This window comes from Panthera onca, chromosome D4 (assembly GCF_046562875.1).
Source record: "Panthera onca isolate mPanOnc1 chromosome D4, mPanOnc1 haplotype 2, whole genome shotgun sequence".
NCBI classification, from domain to species: Eukaryota; Metazoa; Chordata; class Mammalia; order Carnivora; family Felidae; genus Panthera; species Panthera onca.
The window spans coordinates 89872543-89889237 of NC_138351.1; the positions used below are offsets into that span (position 1 = coordinate 89872543).

The 16695-nt window shown below is 52.3% G+C and overlaps 1 protein-coding gene across 10 annotated transcripts in view; it reads left to right on the forward strand.

Annotated features, from left to right (window-relative positions):
- Positions 1-1195: 1195 nt before the first annotated feature.
- Positions 1196-16695, forward strand: part of PRRC2B (proline rich coiled-coil 2B) — an 87555-nt gene continuing 72055 nt past the window's right edge. For 7 of the 10 annotated variants that reach the window (XM_078436338.2, XM_078436342.2, XM_078436339.2 and 4 more), the window contains exon 1: positions 1197-1470. The gene's annotated coding sequence lies outside the window, so the exon portion shown is untranslated. Of the gene's footprint in view, positions 1471-2137; positions 2430-16695 lie in introns of those variants that run through there. The other 3 variants (XM_078436345.2, XM_078436346.2, XM_081790964.1) reach the window with 3 other exon arrangements.

Here is a 16695-nt window from a genome sequence, read left to right on the forward strand (position 1 = left end):
GGTTTAAGGTGTAGGTGATCAAGTGCCAGAGACAGGGGCAGATGGTTTGGATTCCAGGTCCCAGCCACATTTCCTTATGCTGTTTGCTTTTGCGAATTGTTTGTTGTTCTAATTGCCAATGTATTGAGAATGAAAAGCGAGAAGTCTTGGCTCTCCAGACCTCAGACTGCAGAGGTAACCGAGACAAGAGTGCATTCTCCCAGACCTTTTGTTTTGCATTGACGCAAGTACACAAACACCGAAGACGATTGGCTTATTTTTCCTCATTTTCCAAAAACGGATAAAGTATCTATATCGTGCAACAACCTTGCTTTTGAATTAACAATGTATTGTTTCTGTTTCCTCTCTGTGTACATATCCTATAACAAAATCCGGGCTCACGGTCGGTCAGGAGGCGCGGCAGTGCTGAAGGGGAGGGGGCGGGGATCCAGGCTCAAACCCCCTCCCTTCTCAGCCCTTCTTCCGTCTGGGCCTCACCACCTCAGGCCCTCTCCCTCTCTAGCCCAGCCCTTCTTCCGGACCACTCCTCCCCGCCCCCCTCCCCCGGCTCGCCCCAACCTCCTCCCCAGGACCGCCTCCCCTTCCCTTCCCTAAGAACCCCGTCCCCTTCTCTCCCCGGACCCCTTCTCTGGGCCTCCATCCCAAGTCCACCCGCTTCCCAGACCGCCTTCTCCCAGCTTCCTCCCCTCGTCTCCCAGCCCCAATTCCGGCCCTTTTCCTTCCCCCTTAGCCCTCTCAGCCACCCCAGAACCCTAGCCCCCCATCTCTCGTACCCGTTCCCCTCTGTCCCCCTGGGACCCCAGCCCCCCACTTCTCTTGTGCCCCTCCTGTCCGCTGCCCGGCTCCTCCCCTCCCGGGACCCCAGCCCCGCTCCTCCCGTGCCCCTCCCCCGCCCCCGCTGCCCGGCCCCTCCCCTCCCCTCTCCTCCCGGGACCCCAGCCCCCCCCTTCTCCGGTGCCCCTTCCCCTCCGTCTCCCCCGAACCCCAAAGCCCCTTCTCCCGTGCCACTCCCCTCCGCTGCCCGGCCCCTTCGCCTCCTCGGGGGGGGGGGGGGCCCACCCGGGGGGGCCCACCCCGCCCCCGCCTCCCTCCGGCGCCCCTCCCCTCCCGGGGCCCCCAGCCCCACCCCCCCCCCCTCCGGGCGGGCGGGCGGGCGGCGCGGCAGGGGGCGCTGCGCGGGCCGAGGCGCGGCTGCGGGCGGGCGGGCGGCGGGAGGAGGAGGCCCGGAGGAGGCGGGGGCGGCGGCAGGCGGGGGGCGGGGAGCCGAGCGCGAGAGGGAGGCGAGCGGCGAGACACAGGCTCCGAGGCTCCAGCGAGCGAGCGAGCGAGCGACGAGCGAGCCCGGGAGGGAGGGAGGGAGCGAGCAGCCGCGCCGCCGCCTCGCAATCCGCCGCCATCCCGCCGCCTCCGCGCCCGACCGCCGCCCGACCGCCATCGCCCGGCCCAGTCGCGCCCGCGGAACCAGACCAGGTGGGCCGGGGCGGCGGGGTGGCGGCGCGGGCCGGGGGCCGGGGGCCGGGGGCCGGGGCGGCGGTCGGGCGCTAAGATGGAGGCGGCGCGGCCCGGCGGGGCTTTGTCTCGGCGGCGGCAGACCGACCGACTGACAGCGGCGAGCCCGGGCCCGGCCGCCCGCCGTCCGCGAGCGCGCCGCCGCCTGGGCCCCGCCGGCCGGGGCGAGGGCCGCGGGGCCGGGCGGGGCGGCCTGGGGGCGGCGGGCGGCCGGGCCCGGGCTCGCCATTGTTGTGCGGCGCCGCGCGGCCTGGGCGGGCGGGCGGGCGGCGGGGTCGGGGCCGGCGGGGCGGGGCGGGGGGGGGGGGTCGCCGCCGCGTCCCGGGGCCGCCTCCCGCCCGCCGGGGGCCGGCAGCCCGGAGCGCCCCGCTGGCCTGGAAGTAGCCGGGGCGGCCTTCCTGCGCCCCCCGCCGCCCCCCCCTCCCCCCGGGCCGGCCTGCAGAGGCCCCACCCCGCCCGGGAGTCCCGGGGTCGGGGCGCCCCCCCTTCCCCCCATCCCCCCATTCCCCGGCGGGCGGTGTGGGGGGCGGCGGCGGCGGGGGGCGCGGCGGTGCCCCTCCCCCTCGCGGAGTCGCCGGCCGGGGGCGCGCAGGGGGCAGGGGGCTCGCCGCCGCCGGCCGCCCTTTCGGTGCGCCAGCGACGGGATTATTTTCGAAATACTCCATGCTCTGTTACTGAGCGTGTTTAATAATAAACAGGATGTCGCTCCTCGGGGCCTGCCAGATGGGGATTTTTCCTTCCTTCTTTTTTCTTTTTCCCCCCTTTCGCCTGAGTGAGGAACAGCGCTGTTGAGACCGTGGGCCTCTGGAGTGGATTTGCCCACACACAAAGCTGGAAGGCGGTTTTCTCTCTCCTCCCTCTCTCTCTCTCTCTCTCAATACCGTGGGAGGTCCGAGCCCACCTTTCGGCGAGGAGAGGAGGTGTTTTTCGAGGGAATGGGTAGCTCGGAGGAAGTGGGGGGAAACGGGGGCTGGGGAGGCTCCCCAGACGGTGTCATTTGCTCAATGGCTGCCAGGGAGAAACCTTTAGAAGCCTTTGGTTTACGGGGTTGTTAAATTGGCCCTCCCCCCCCCCCCTCCCTCTTAAGATTTTCTGTGCATTTTGTGTGGCTGTGTATACATTTATCCGGTTTGGTTTTTGGAACCAGCCGTGTGGAATCCGAGCGTGGTTTCTCCGAATCTGAGCCTTTTAGCTCGGTATACAGTGGTGTGGTGCAAAGAGGGCCTGGGGGGGCCCAGGCTTTGGGGTGCAGATCCTTCTGCCAGAGAAATCTAGGGTTCAGAGAGCTGTCATTGGCCTACATTTCGCATCCCCCACCTTGTAGAGTTAGGGAGGTGGTGAAAGATCTGGAAGGGCCCGGCCCGCAGGTGAGTGTTTAGCAGTAGTTTCTGTAACTGCCGTCAAGCCCCAGGATGGAATTTAGCCACCGTGATGCCACCCGTAGGACTGACTGACCTGACGGAGCTGGTGCAGATGCCACAGGTGCTGGGCTAAGGCGTGGACGGGAGAGGCATCGAAGGCACCGAACGTCTCCGGAGCACTTGGCTTGTTCGGTGCTCAGCCTCTATGGGGAGACAAGGGTGGGAGAGAGTAGCGTGTGGAGCTCCCAGGAACCGATGGTTGTAAGTCCGTGTCCTCGGGTCTGGGCTGCTTGTCCCCTCCCAGGCACGTTTCCAGCTTTGTGTAAGGCAGACTTAGAACAGTGAGAGATACCGAGAACAAGCAGAGGCCGGGGACTTTGGAGGATGACCGCTTTCCTTTGGGGATGGCAGATGACCACTTGGGGAGCCTGTGCCTGCTCGGGCAAGTGTCTCTCCTGGAGCCTGCATTCTGGTCTTCACCGGCTTGCCCTCGGCAAGTCTCTGAGCCGCGGCTCCTGCATCTGTGAAATGGGAATGATTATGCCTTGCCTGGAGCATCTGTTGGGGCTCTTGTGAGGCTCATATTCTGTTTGTACAGCAAACCGCTTCGTTCTGTGGGAGGGTGACGAGAATGTATCTCGTTCTTGTTGATTTCCCGCTTTTCTCATCCTTTCTCAGCTCCTGAACTTTTTCTCCTGTTCTCCTGGCTGATGGCGCCGTGACTTCCCCACCCCAGATTCTATCCTTAGCTAGTATTTGCGTGTCACGGCCACTACTCGGGGCCTGGAAGCAACAGAACGGCCTAGAGCAGCTAGGCTGCCCCGGGGTGTTTATTAGAGACCATAGGGAGGACTGAGGCTAATGCAAGGGAAACTGACCCCGGGTCTCGGTCATGGGTGAGGGCCGAGACCCAGGTTATGTCTGGGCCACACCTGTAGCATGTTTGGAAACGGCCCTGGAGACGCTCTGCTTGGGCTTACTGTGCTTCTGCAGTCTCCTGGGCAGTTGTTTTGGTACACTCTGGCATTCCCCCAACCATCTTGGTTTTGTTGTGTTCTCTCTTTTTTTTTTTAAGCCTCCTTGGAACCTCCTCCAGGCCCACTGGCTGCGGGACTGAAGACATCTTAGCGGGGGGCCCTGTCTTTAGTTTTCCCAGCTTCCTGCCTCTTGGCCTGTCTTTTCTGTCTGATTTCATTGTGGCCAGGTCTGGCCCTGCACTATTACTTAGGGAAGGAGAAGAATCCGCTGTCCTTCCCCTTAAGCTTTTGGATTACCTGTGAATTTCAGTTACCCAAGGCTTCCTGGAGGGGCCACGTTTCTGCCCATTGTGGGGGCCTGCCTGCAGCGGCCTGGGTCCTTTGCAGTCTCCTTCAAGCCCAAATGGGTAAAGAAAGAGCCTGGGGAAGGGAGAGCCAGAAAGCCCTGGGAGAGTAGAATTTCAGGAATGGCAAGCCAGAACTAGTTCCAGCACCGACTGGTTGCCTGGGGCCCTGCCGAGGGATTTTTGTTGTGCCCCTTCACCATCCCCCACCCCCTTTTAAATTTCAGTTCTCTTTTCTCCTGAAGGATTATTTTATTGTACTTGAAAGATTTTTCTTTTTCTTTTTTTTTTGGCTTGCACAAAGTCCTGACTCATGTTGCTAATGGCTGTGTGCTGGTTGGATGTCTCATTATTCTACCATTTAAGATTGATCATTTCTGTGTTGGTTTCTGTTTCACACCAGAATAGGCCGGGTGGGTCAGGACATGTATTTCTAAATTTGATAATGAGGCTTCTCTACTATCAAGCGTATGTGTCTTGTTATGGGCAGGCAGATCTTAAGTGGGGCCTGTCTACACTAGATTTTAAAGCTGTGCGCTCCCCTTGAAAAATAGTCTCCGGCAGAGAGCTGTGGGGCTTTGTGCTCTGAATCTCAAGAGTTTTTGGTCAGGGGTAACCAGACTGCTTTTCAAGTCGTAACTCAAGTTTCTTAAGAAAGTCTCGTTTTTTTCTGGGCCTCGTGTGGACTTGGGAACCTTTGGTCTGTCATTTGGACGGAGAAATAGAGCTTGTGGTGCTCAGGACGGATGAGAAAGACTGAGAGCTTTCTGGTGGACGGAAATTGTGGATGACAAGCTTTTCGGCTTCAAAGGTGCCGTCTGGACCAGGCCGCCTCACCTGGGAGCTCCAAGACCCCGGCTCCGTTGTCGGACCTGTGTCACCGATCGTGTCTGTGGCTGGCGTGTGCGAAGCCTCGGCCCCGGGAGAGAGGCTTGCTCTGGTGACTTGAGCCAGAAGTCCGGGTTGAGTGTTGCTGTTAGCTGTACTTGTTGATTTTGTTTTTTGTCCCCCGCCCCGTGTGGCCTGAGCCGAGGGCTGGGTTGCTTCTGTATGATGCTGGCAGCCGCACTGGTTTGTAGAGCTCTCTGCCTGCAGCGGGAGCGGTCTGTGGGCAGAGTGAGGTCTATCTTAGGTTGCTGGCGGCCCTTCGCGTTCCCTCTGAGAGCACGTTCTTCTCCCACCTCTGCAGCTGGTTTTGGAGCTCGGGCTCTGGATCCTTTCTCCCTCTCAGCCTCTTTCCTCTCAGCGGCGGTGTGGCGAGGCAGTATGTAGCGCCTTTAAGAGTCGCTGTCCTGCACCAGCTACTCCTTGAGCGTGTACTGTTTGCCAGGCGTTGTGCAAGGCCCTAGGAGTACGTTTTTCCCTATTCATAAGAATAACATCTTTATTAAAGAGAAAAAAAGGGAAATACTGAAAGAAAAAAGATAAAAAAATATAAAACACCTCTAAGCTCACCATATGGAGAGAACTACAGAAAACACTGGTGTATTTTTTTCCTTTGCTTAGGTATTTGTTTTTTCAAAGTTAGGCAAATACTATATACGCTGTTCACAATTTATAGTTCTTGGTTTTTTTAATGTTTATATTTATGATTTGAAAGAGAACAGATGGAGGAGGGGCCGTGAGAGGGGGACAGAGGCTCTGCGCTGAGAGCAGTGAGCTCGAGGTGGGGCTCGAACTCATGAACCGAGAGATCTTGACCAGAGCCGAAGTCAGACACTCAACCGACTGAGCTGCCCAGGTGCCCCCATGGTTTATAGTTCTTACCGTTAGAGTGTATTTTCTTAACTTATCGAGAACATATTTTTATTTTATTTCATTTTATGTTTTTAATTTTTTAAAGTTTATTTATTTTGAGAGAGAGAGAGTGCGTGCCTGCACAAGTAGGGGAGGAACAGAGAAAGAGGGAGAGACAGAATCCCAAGCAGGCTCCACACTGTCAGCACAGAGCCTGATGCAGGGCTCGAACCCACAAACCGTGGGATCATGACCTGAGCCGAAACCAAGAGTCGGACGCCTAACTGACTGAGCCACCCAGGCGCCCCTACTTTATTTTATTTTTTTTTAAGTAAGCTCTCTGCCCGACACGGGGCTTGAACTCACAACCCTGAGATCAAGAGTTGCACGCTTCACTGACTGAGCCAACTAGGCCTCCGGAAAACATTTTAGTAACTGTGTAATTGCTTTATATGGACTTGCCATGATTTTTTTTTAACTCTGTTATTAGACATTTAAGTTGTTGTTACCATTTTTCCTTCACGTAAACAAAATTTTAGGGCACATCCTCCCATGTAAATCTTGGTGTATGTTGCTCATGATTTCCCATAAGTGGCATTTCCTGGCCAGAGAGAATGCAGGCTCCTTCTTCAGTTCTGTTTTCTCCCTTAGCCCTTGTCCCTTTTGACTCCCAAGGTGGTTTCCTGCTTGAGCCACCAAGTTCTGGGTGTCTCGGACCTGGCTGTTTCAGTCCTGGCTGAGCTGTCTGATGAGTGAAGTTTGGGGTTTTAATCCATCTACTGGGTTGAGTCTGAACCAAGTGTCTTGACTTCGACATTTACCAGTCTGAGGCCACATGGCTGTTGGTGCCACGTTTGTGTTCCTTGGGAGCTTGTCCAGTGGGGAGAAAGCGAGCCCCTCCTTAAAGAGGCCTCCGGACCTCTCAACCCGATTGTGTCATCACCTCCCTTGATTCTTTCCTTTCCTCCGTTGCTGTTCTCTGTAGTTCTTTTCACAACTTTAAATACACTTTCTTAAACAGTTATTTTATTGTGAAATATACATAAGGTTTATCGTTTTAGCCATTTCTAAGTGTACGATCAGTGGCGTTAAGTTACAGTGTTGTGTAACCGCCACCCCCCTCCAGAAAGTTGTCACCTTCCCAAACCGAAACTCTGTGCCCGTCAAACACTGACTGCTCACTTCCCGTCCCTCAGCCCCTGGCAGCGACCGTCTGCTTTATGTCTCTCTGAGAGGAATCATACCCTATTGGCCCTTTTGTGTCTGACTTCATGCTTTCAGGGTTTGCCCAGGCTGTGGCGGGTGTTCGAACTCCATTCCTCTTGGTGGCCGAGTAGTATTCCATATTCTGTTTATCTATCACGTTTCGTTTACCCCTGCGTCTGTCAGTGATGACAGCTTTTGAATGCAGTTTTGCTCTTTATTGACGGGTACATTTTCCCCAGTGGGGTGAGTGAGGGAGGGGGGGCCAGGAAGCAGCATTCTGTTTCCTGTTTGCTGTGCTCGGCGTCTGACACAGGGAGGGGGCTCAGGTGCGGAAGCACTGGAGCTGCAGATGAGGTGCGTGGGAGTCAAGGCCATCCCAGCCTGGGTGTGGGGTGGTCAGGGAAGACCTTCTGGAAACTACAGCAGACTTGGAAATCAGCACCTGACCAAGAGCATGTGATTCTTGATCTCAGGGTTGTGAGTTTGAGCCCCATGTTGGGTGTAGAGATTGCTTTAAGAAAAAAAAAAAAAAAATTCTTAAACAGAACCAGGCACCTGTTGAAAACAGTACGCCAAGCCCCCTGGAGTATTAAAAATGCGTTTCTAAGTTGGAATCAGAACCGCGTGAGCCACGGTAGAAAACTTGCCGGTCAGCTTGCTTTGCAGAACGCGAGAGCCCTTTGGACGGGAACCTGTTAGGCGAGTACTTTGCTGTGGCTGGTGGCCAGCCCGGGGGAGGGCAGACAGGACTTCGGAAGCTCGAGCTGACTTCTCCCACCGGGGCTTCGAGATCATCTCTCTTTGTGTAGAAGGATGGGATGCGTTGCCGCAGGACCAACTGGGAAAAGGAGGTCATCCCCGGCACTCTTTCCACTCTTTCCACGGCTCCTTTGTGTCTTCCAGCGCTTTTTTCGGCAGGTGTTGTTTACATACAGTTCAGAGCTTAAAGAACTGCTCTGTTTCAGGCGCTACAGAAACATAGGCCTGTCTGGGAGCGGTGCTGCCTGGCCGACCTGCCGGGGGAGTGAATGGGCTGAGTGTTCAGAAATAGCTGGGGACAGTGGAAACGTTGTCCTAAGGCAGAAAGTGGAATTTTTTTTTTCCCCTGATAGAAAATTAATTACAGAAGTATACACACTCATTAAGAAAGAGAAAAAGCAAGTGTATGAGGGAAAATGAAAGCTCTTTCCTCTAGCTTTCCAGGCAGTAACTACTGTTTACAGCTCAGTGTGTTTATCCTCCCAGACTCGAGTCTTTTTTTTTTTTTTAAGTTTATTTATTTTGAGGGCGGGGGAAGGGCGGGGGGAAGGGCGGAGAGAGAGCGTGCGAGTGCTCTCCAGAGGATTCCAAGCAGGCTCTGCACTGTCAGAAACCCAGAGCGGGCCGCTTAACCCGCTGAGCCACCCAGGCGCCCCCCACGACATGCGTTCTTAAACACATCAAGAGCACGTTTTCATATTAATGCGTACCAGTGTGTTACGCTGCTAACACTTTTAAGATAATGCTTCTGAAGCTTTTAAAAAATCTACAAGCGTATGAAGAAAAACAAAAACCGCTAGTAATTCCACGACTCAGATATTTCCAGTTGACTTTTTTCAAGAAAACAGTTAGGAAAGTTAAGCTGTATTAAAAGTGTAAGGGCTCTTCCCCAGTCTCTCTGTAGAGAAACCACCGTGAGAAGTTTGTCATTCCTTCCAGAAAAAAATTGTGCACACGTATGCCACGACAGTCCGTACAGATGGATTACGTCGTCTGTTTTAGCAATGCAGAGGATGTTTTGTGCATACGCTTGGTTTAATCTGTTTCCCATTGGTGGACATTGGGGCTGTTTCTGACTTTTGGATATTGCACAGTTTTGGTAAAATTCTGCCAATTTTCTCTTGAGAAATGTATAATTTGTACATAATTGCATGTGTTTCTGTAGTGTGGACCCTTCGAGATGAATAGCATTTTGGAAAGAATTCTGCTAAATTCCTCTTCAAAAAACTTTGTGTCGGGGGCACCTGGGAGGCTCAGTGGGTTAAGCATACGACTTCAGCTCAGGTCATGATCTCGCGGTTCGTGGGTTCAAGCCCCGCGTCGGGCTCTGTGCTGACAGCTCAGAGCCTGGAGCCTGCTTCGGATTCTGTGCCTCTTTCTCTCTGCCCCTACCCCACTCACACTTTCTCTCTCCCTCTCTCTCTCAGGAATAAGAATAAGTTTAAACCCAACTTTGTGCCCATTTGTAAGTAATAGTATAAATCTGAGAGCGGGTGTTTCTGGACTGTGGACTTTACTAACCCTAGAGCCTTTAACTTGTCCCTTTGGATGAATGAGCACGGTTTCCCAAATCAAAAGCAGTCACTGTTTCGGACTTGCTCTAGTAGTCAGTGTCGAATCTTAGGGTTTTTTTATGGAAGCAGTATTCACTGTGGTCTTCTGGTGCTGGAGTGGTGCCCTGGGCACCTCACTGGGGGAAGGTCAGGGTGGGAACCAGAAGGAGGTTGTGGAGAGAGGCACAGGTAGCCTCTTGGCACAGATGTTTTCTTCCAGCCTTTACACACTGGAGCCTAGCCTCTCTGGAGATTTCTGAGGCTCCCGTTTTGCAGCCCTTGGTGGTTTTGTTGCTGTTAATATTTCTTACTGTGTGGAACTTACCTGGAGGCCAGCTCTCCGTTGCATTTCCTGCTAATGGCTCTTAGGCAGATCTGCTCAACCACTTGGCTTCAGGGCCCACGTCTCTCTCCCTTCTAGCTACTCAAGGAAATCACACTTCCTGGGCGAAGTGACTGCAGAAAGGAAGCCCCTGGAAGTGCCTGGATGGTATTTCATCAGGCGGGGTTGGGAAGGATTTGTGCTTGTACCCAGGGGAGGTACCCTTTGGGATTACACTGCTCCTGCCCTTGAGGGCTGTTATTGTTAGCTTGAACTGGAAGCAGTCGCTGGCAGGGTTGGGAATGCCTTGCCCTCTCCTCTGCTCCCTTTCCTGATGGAGAGTAGCCCTCGGCTTCGAGGTCCACTGGCTTCATATCCAGGTTCGTCCATCCACTTGCGAGCTGGGTGATTTAAGGTTATTTAATCTTTTGGAGTCTCTGTTCTTGTCTGCAAAATGGGGGGTAGTAATGCCATCCTCCTGGAAGGGGGAGGGATCCAGTGGGTCCTGTACCAAAGTGTGTAGAAGGTACCAGGCACGAGGCAAGCAGGCTCGCAGTAAACAGTAGCTATTAATGGTTCCTGGATACAGCACTAGCCAAGGGCCTGGGGGTTTGGAGTAGGCAGGCGTATACACTTGGGGCTCGTTTGTTTACTAGATGTGGCTGTTTCTAATAGTGTGCTAAGTCCTGTGCTACGTGCAGAAGACTTAGACCCAAATCAGATAGCCCCCGTCTTCACCTCCAGGAGCTCAGACACCTTAAGCAGGGGCCTCCCCGAGGGGCAGGTGCATCGGAGCACTTTCTGCCATACTTGTCTTCGTTCAAGGTAAATCTGGTCACTTGCTGGCGCCCTGTGCTGTTGCAGGTAAATGTCTTGCTAGGAATAGAGATAGGTGCACTCAGGCAGTTGACGGGTGCAAGGGAGGCCCTGCAGCTTGCTGGGCTACGACCTGTCTCGGCATCAGGCAAACGGGAGCGTTCATTTCCATCTACTTGCTGGAGGACCTTGAACAAGTGCCCTTCATCCCTTCGAGCCTCCGCTTCCTGCCAGATGGGGATGAAACCTGTCACACGGTGTGGCGGTGACCACGGCACCTACTCAGCTCAAACGGTGTAAGGTGTCGATTCTGTATTGCTCAGTTTACCCAGACCTTAAAAACAATGTATCAGTAATGACACAAGCTTGTTACAAAAATGCCCGAACGCTTTAGAAGTGCCCAGAGTAGAAAATGAGTCACTTCTTCCCGCCCACTATTCTGCTTTCCGATGAGATAGGGCACCTTCGGGGTGGGATGGCCATAGGCCGCCATCCCTTTTTCAGATCAGTTGATGAGTGCTGTCTGGAGAGCAATTTTGTCTTCCGCTAATGGGAAGGCTTTATGCATATGAATTCTAAATCGGAAGTGACCACTGGAAAATAGGAGCTAATAGGTGCTTATAGGTATATCTTAATATAAACAAAGGTAAATAAAAGACATTTTATATGTGGTGTCCATATATGTTGTATATTTAATGTATATGTTAAATGTATAATTGCCTGTTACAGATATAGATAATATTTCCTATATTATATGTTTATATAATGTATATATTATCACGGGGGTCCTTTCTTGTTCTCTTAAGGAATAAAACAAAAGGCCCTCGTAGTTCCCTGCACCCCGGGTGAGTCATGACGCTGTGCCGGTCATACTGAGCAGTGGCAAGAGGAGATTTAATGAGCCAGTGTGGCCCTGCAGAGATCTTGCGGTTGTGCGATTCGGTGTTGACACGGGGAGTGGGGAACGAGGTGGGCCGTGTGGTCTGTGGTGCGAACTTGTTAGGGTAGAGAGCAGCACACACGGCCTGTGGTAGTTCGGGGATGGTGGCCGAGACGACGGAGCCGGGAGGGGGCCCGGGATTTGTGAGAATAGAGCTCCATCGGTGGGGGTGACGTCTCTAAGACCCGTTACGAATAATGAGTGAGTGGAGTTGGTGTGTCAGCCGTGGGCGCACATGTTCCTTTTGACCTGTGACTGGCTTGGCGCGCCCGTGAGAGCCCCTGGGGACACTTGGCCCTTATTTTTGGGTTCTTCCTTTTTGTTACTTCAGACCTGGTCTTGCCCGATGGGAGGCCCAGTGGCTGTAATCATCCTGGGTTTCCTGTGGTGTCTGAGGCTTGGGGAATAAATAGCCTGTGGGTTCCGGGGCTCTAGTGCTTTGGGCTTTGTTGGAGATCATTTAAACCAACCGAGCCCTTTTAGCCCCCCCCCCCCCGCCCCCGCCTTCAGCATATTTGGGTTTGTTAATTTATTTTCTTCAAAGAGAAGGTGGATTTGCAGGGGCTGAGTTGTTGATGAAACGTCTCTGCGTAAGCACACCCCCTGGTGTGTGTGGCTCGCCTCTGGGTCGGCATGAGTCGCTGAGTGACAGAACACAGAACGGAGTGACCTGGGCCTGTGGCCTCCACGTGGGGGTGATAGTTAGGACACCCACCTCTGCGGTGGTTAGCGGGGTCCTCTGTGCAGTTGTGACCGTGACTGAGGCGGCCTGGTGAAGTATTTCCTCGCCGGATTAAAGGGCCCATCACCTCCGGGTGGCATGGCTTGTTGCTAGGGAGTCTCCTTTGGGGCTTGTCAGGAGGCCACTGCTGCCCCCCCGCCCTGCCTCCTCAGGGTGCAGCCACGAGAGTGCCACCGTTGGAGGAGGGCTGCAAGATGGGGTCTTCGTCTTGTCGCAAGTGGGGCGCGTTCTGCAGCCCTCAGGGCGCCCCTGCCAGAGGGCATCTGTCCCCCGTGAGGTTCACCGGGGGAAGGGTCTGGAGTCCGCAGCGCGGGGCGGGGTGACAGCTCTCATCTGCTGCCTCTCAGCTCCTTGGGCACAAACTGGAAACCTGCTCCGTGGAAGTGTCAGATGGTCCGCAAGTGTTGGCCCGAGTGCGTATAGGCGTGTGGACTGCGATGCTGGCTGGCGCATTATTTGTCATAGCACACAGCTGGAAGTCGTTTCTGTATCTGTCTGTAGGGCAGTGGGTAAAGGCACAGCTACGCCGTGAAATACGATCAGGCATTCAGACGATGAGATGGATCTGTATGTGTTTTCTTGGGAAGATGACCCCAGTGTACTAAGAGAGTGAGCTACAGCATAACACGGAAACTTCCCACGTTGGTGGGCTGAAACTCCAAGACCCCGGGCCGCTGCTAGGTTTGCGCGAGCTGAGAAGGAACGGTATGGAGGACGTCCGCCACGTTAGTGAGTTGGATTGACGTGTCGTGTTATTTGCATTTGTTACACTGGATGCGGGGTAGTGACGGGTACTGGTTGCGAAGGGCGTACAGGTGTAACAACCATGCGTGCTTGTGGGTGGTCGGGGCCAGGACTGGGCAGCTCGCGCATTACTGGCTCTTTTCCGGCAACAGCTTCGCCCAGGGTCAGTATTTTGGTCAGCCTCATCCCGAGTGCCCCCGCTCCTGGTGTTGGGGCCCTGACGGTTCACAGGAATCCACCTGATTCAGTCATGTGTCTCTGTTCATGGCCCTTGGAAACCGCTTTGTTGATCTGGTTAGAAAGAACAATCCAATTCAAATGCCGTCTCGGTTTCTGTTCTCTGCTCAATCAGACCTTACGATATAGAACATGGATTTTGGTGGCATTTGCAAAGTGCTTCTCACTTGCTAATTTACCGTTAACGGGAGGTAGAAAAGGAAGGAGAAACTGAAATAAAGGTGTATTTCTTTTTTTTTGCCAGGTCCGTGGTAAGTTTTTCTTTTTCTTGTTTCTTTTTTTCCACTGTTCATTTATTTTGAGAGAGAGAGAGAGAGCACTTGAAAGAGTGTTCATGGGGAAGGGGCAAAGGGAGAGGGAGAGAATCCCAAGCAGGCTCTGTGCTGGATCTCATGAACTCTGAGATCGTGACCTCAGCCGAAATCGAGAGTCAGATGCTCAGCAGACTGAGCCACCCATGCACCCAGTCCTTGGTAAGTTTTGACCCTGGAGAGGGAGGCCTGTGTGTGGCATGTCTATCCCGAGTGTCCGTCTCCAGCTGTAAATTGAAATTGCCTTTTTTTTTTTTTCTCTCACTAAATTAACTGTATGTTCAAAAGGTGAGGTTGGCTGGGAGCTCTGCAGACTGCTTATGGATTTCTAGCAGACTCTTCTGCAGGCTTCAGCCCGTTCCTGTGTGCCCGTGAGCTGGGCGTGTAGTGACTGACCCCATGGCCCATGAAGAAAGGAGCCATAACAGAGTTTAAGTTGGTCAGGAGTGATGACAGGGTCCCTGGAACCATTCAGGTACGGTGGCTTAGAGACTCAAGACAGACCCCTGTAGGGGCACCTGGGTGGTTCCGTCGGTTAAGCGTCCTTCCGACTCACGGTTCCTGAGTTTGAGCCCCGATTTGGATTCTGTGTCTCCCTCTCTCTCCGTCCTCCCCACCCCCCCACTTGCTGGCACACCCGCTGGGGCCACAGGACTCTTGTTAGAGTCCCTCACCTGACGTGGTGCCTCCTCAGACCCCACCCCAGCCCACATTTGACCTGTACACTCACCACGGCCCCAGGAGCACTGGGAGAGCTGGGGGGTACTGTGGGCATTTTATTCTGGTGGCCACGTGGTCATTCTCTGGTGCCCACATGGGTCCATGCTTCAGAGCAGACCTGAATGTCAGACTGAGCTGGGTTTGTTTAGGCTCAGGTTTTACGACGTCCTAACTTGTTGATAGTGACCTTGGGCCAGTCTTTTAACCTCACAGACTTGGTGTCCTGTCTGTGAAATGAGGTACAAATAACTGTTTCTCAGTGGTTTATCTGTTTTATTTCTTGGTTCAAAGAACTACTTTTAATACCATTTTATTCCAATGTATTCAGTTAAATTCATTTAATTATTTTCGGTTCATTTTTCTTCATTGTTTCTGCTTTCCTTTGCATTCCATTGTGTCTTTTTCTGACTTCTAGAATTGGATGCTTAATTTAATCTCATTCTTTTCTCTTGGAAATTTAAAGTTTTTTGGGGCACCTGGGTGGCCCAGTTGGTTAAGCGTCCGACCTCGGCTCAGGTCATGATCTCGTGGTTTGTGAGTTCGAGCCCCTCATCAGGCTCTGTGCTGACAGCTCGGAGCCTGGAGCCTGCTTTGGATTCTGTATCTCTCCATCTGTTGGCCCTTCCTCTGCTCATGCTCCGTGTCTCTCTGTCTCTCAATAATAAATAGACAAAAATTTAAAAAAAAAGGAAATTTAAAGTATTTAGATTATTAAATTTCCTTTGAGTATAAATTTGTTTTAAAAGTTTTGATAGTGTAGTGTTCTCTCCTCCATTTGTGGTTTTCTAGGGATTCTGCATCTATGGTTTTGAATTTCCCTTTGATTCAGAATTTTTTAAGAGTGTTTTAAGTTTTCCAGCCGGTAGTGTTCTTTTTTACTTCTGCTTTCATTATGTCTTCTTTTATTGCACTGTGGTCAGAGAGTTTTGCTTTTCAGAATTTGGGTTTTTCCTTAAAGTTACATGTGTAGTAATTTCTTTCTTTCTTTCTTTCTTTCTTTCTTTCTTTCTTTCTTTCTTTCTTTCCTTTCTTTTTTTTAAAGACTTTATTTTTAAGTAATCTCTGCCCCCCAACGTGGGGCTTGAACTTACAACCCAGAGACCAAGAGTTGCGCGCTTCATCGACCCGGTCAGGCGGGTGCCATGTAGTCCCTTTCTGAACATGTTGGCTGATCTACCTTAATCAGACCATCTGTGATCTTCTCTCTTTTGAGTGGGCTTTATCCACCAAGGTGCAGAGATTTTTTTCCCAGTGTTTTCTATTTAACAATGATTTTTTTCAATGCCTTTTTTTTTTTTTTTTTCGTTTTGAAGTTACTCTGCATATATAGGTTTGCGCCAGTCCGTGTTTTCGTTACGGATTGCCCCCTGATGCTTATAAAATGACTCTCTGTTCTGCTTCTTTTTTGTACGTGCTTTCATTCAGCATGATATCTGTGAGTTTCATCAGTGTGGTTTGTGTGTGACAGTTTATTCATTCCCATTGTTGAGTAGCATTCCATTATGTGGGTATGATATTTATTTGTTCTAGTGGTGATAGACTTTTAGCTTCTGTTAGTTTCCATTTTGAGCTATTCCCGAATGATGCTGCCGTGCACCTTCAAACAAATATCCCTGGACGTGTGTGCGAACTTGTTCTGTTGGGTACGTACCCAGAAGTGGGAAGGTTGGGTCGCAGGGTCGGCATATGTGTGGCTTTAATGGATGGCTGCCAGTTTTCCAGTGATTTTACCAACGGGCACGTCCACTGGCAGTGCGGGGCAGCTGTCCTGGCCACGCATATCAGCAGCGCTTGGCCTTGTGAAGATGTCAGTTCTCCTGAATTTGAACTCTGGGTTCCATGTAATTTCGGTAAAAATCCCAGCAGGCTTTCTTTTATTGTTGTTGTTTTGTTTGGAAATTGACAAACTGATTCTGAAATTTATACGAAAATGCGGAGAGCCAAGAATAAAGCAGTCTTGAAGAATAGCAAAGCTGAAGGACTTATCCTACCAGATGTCAAGACTTTATAAAAGCTGCAGTAATTAGGGCAGCACAGTGTTGTCAGAAGGATAGACAATAGGCTGTTAGAAGAGAGGTCTTGAAACAGACTTCACAGAAGGCCGTTTACGACAAGGGTGCCTCACGACAAAGGGAAAAGATGGCCTTTTCAAAAAAGGTACTGGGAAAATGAATCTTCTGCCTCAAATCATATCCAGAATCAGGTTTACATAGAGCATAGAGCTGACCATGAAAGATGAGACCGTAAACCTTCTAGAAGAAAACACAGGACAATATCTTTCCGATTTCAGGTGAGACAAAATCCCTTACGTGGGAAAGCACACCAGAACGGATACATTGGTTGATAAATTGAATGACAATAAAACTTCAATCTTCTCCTTTTTTGCAAATGCTCAGTAAAATGCAGCAAATGCTGTT